The sequence below is a fragment of the Clarias gariepinus genome, chromosome 13, assembly GCF_024256425.1.
Source record: "Clarias gariepinus isolate MV-2021 ecotype Netherlands chromosome 13, CGAR_prim_01v2, whole genome shotgun sequence".
NCBI lineage: Eukaryota > Metazoa > Chordata > Actinopteri > Siluriformes > Clariidae > Clarias > Clarias gariepinus.
Genome location: NC_071112.1, coordinates 18,382,542 through 18,385,000, shown reverse-complemented (window position 1 = coordinate 18,385,000; position 2,459 = coordinate 18,382,542).

Genomic DNA, 2,459 nt, shown 5'->3' with positions numbered 1-2,459 from the left:
ATACAAAATGATATAAGAGAATCGGGACCCTAAAGTAACCATGTTAATAGTCACTAAAATCTCCTGAATCATTATTGACTATCAAAACTGATAGTGCACTTTAAACGAGGATGGTTCATTTAACATTTCTGGTAATTTAACATGCCAAGCTCCCCAAACAAAAAGTACTGTACCAATATATGGCAAGAGGAAGTAAAGAAGGAAAAGTTACTTACATGTGAGTCTGAAAAACAAAGACTAAACAAGACTAAACAAGCTGATCTTGCAGCTGATCTTGAGCCAAGGAAATCGATTTCAACACTTGTACTAAGTGATTCTGGTTGTGTGCTACAGACAGATACAGTATATTCCTACTAGTGTCTCCTCTCATATTTTTCAAATGTTATTTAATACTTCAGGCTGTTTCCATTGTTTCATGGACATAAACGACCATGTGGAAGAGCTGTAAATCAATGGTTCTCAACCCTGGTCCTGGAGGACCACCCACTCTGCACATGTTTTCCCTGCACTATTACACCCACTTTAATTCAGAAAAGGCTATTAAATTAGCAGATTAGTGCTGAGAAAACACTAAAACGGTTGAGAACCACTGCTGTAAAAAAATATAAAAAATTACCCTGAATTTTGCATGATAAAATGCTTAAATACAGGAAGCATGTAAGAACAAACTGTGATGAACTTACAATACACCATTTTAGTGGTGCAGATCAGCTCTCCATGACAGTGTCGGGTCAGCGTCAGGTTGAGGAGGGTTTATCATCAGTGCCTTAAATGTCCCTGTGCTTGCCTTATTTCCACCTATTGTCCCAACCTGCCTAACTTTCGTTTCTTTTGCTTCAGTTGACATGGTCTCTGACTTTTGCTGTATCTCTCAAATCTTTTAGGAACTCAAATTAAGGACATAATGTATTAAGTAGGAATATCTATGTATCCATCTATCCATCCATCCATCTAGGAACCTCTGTAGTCCAACTAGGAATCCTAAAGGCTAATGGTGGCAATTTGGGAACACTAATTAGCCAGCCTAATCTGTTTGTCTTTGGACTGTGTGAGAAAACCACAGAACCTGGAGGAAACCAGGCAAGAAGAGAGCATGCAAACTCCATGCACACAGACCCACTGAGAGAATCCAACACAATTATCCAACATTTAATTATTCAATGTCATTGTCTGTTATTAATCATGATTAATCACAATTTTAAAATACTCAGATTTACTTGTATTATAAACATGCAGTGTATTGTAAATGTGCAGACTATTCAGTTTTATAATCTCTTAAACATTAACATTTAATAAATGTAAAATTAAAGTCTCTCCAATGGGACCAGTACTGCGTGCAGAGGCTGGGTAGTTTGGGATAGGGCAACAACCCAGATCTGAAACCTTAAACCTTGAGCCCACTTGAGCCACCACTTCTATGTCTTACATTTGATGGATTCTTGTAAAAATAGTTCCCCTTGAAGGTGACTTGAGCACACAACTTTGGTTTTATCCAAACTTCCATCTAAAAGCTTTTTATAATGATACTTGACATTCAGCGCACCTGTTAATGTTTCCTCAGTCGTTAAACGTGCCATTATCAAACAGCCACAGAGAAGCCATTAGAGACAAACTTTTCTGTTTTTTCTGTGTTAAAATTTCTACTGTAGATTAATCACATGCGTTAACATGTTAATATGGACCACCCTACTTATAAATAAACACAGTTAGTTAACTATGCATGTTTTTTCCTCATTAATACTCATATTTTTGTTTTCTTACATTTTTATTGATGGAGATAAAAAATATTGTGCCTTAAAAAACAACAAATTTCATGAGTTTTGCTTGATAGATGTTTTACAGCAGAAATATCGAGTACTGTCTATAGCCCTTTAAGTTGCTGCTAAACATTAAAAAGGAAAAAAGTAAATTGACATTGCAACTGTCATATTCACATATTACAATTACACAAAAAAACAACTAAATACTTAATACAATAGCTTTTAACATTATTGTTTTGAAATCATAAACCTAAACAAGCAGCACTAATACACTAATATTAGGCTACATTAAACAAATTACATGCAAATAAAAAGCACAATGTAAAATACTTCATGGAATAAAAATAAAGGCTGCAATTATTCTGTTATTAAAATACAATTTTTAGGTTCCAGTAGGTATAGACTCCTCGTATTCATTTCTCTGTACAGAAAAGATCTAGTAGTTATAATAATAATCTGCTTTACCATAAATAAATGAAATAATACTTCGGAAATAGTTCTTCAGTTCCTGAACATATAATGACCACAAATTAAATCTTCCATGAAGGCCTGATCCAGTTAGCATGTAAATGGAGGTCTGGAATGCATTTTTCCATATACACAATTTTATCCAGGAGTACAGCAAGAAGTAGGCAGGGTACAAAGTATTTACCAGGTTAGGTACAAATATAGAAATATGTACTATGTGATTTAAAAAAA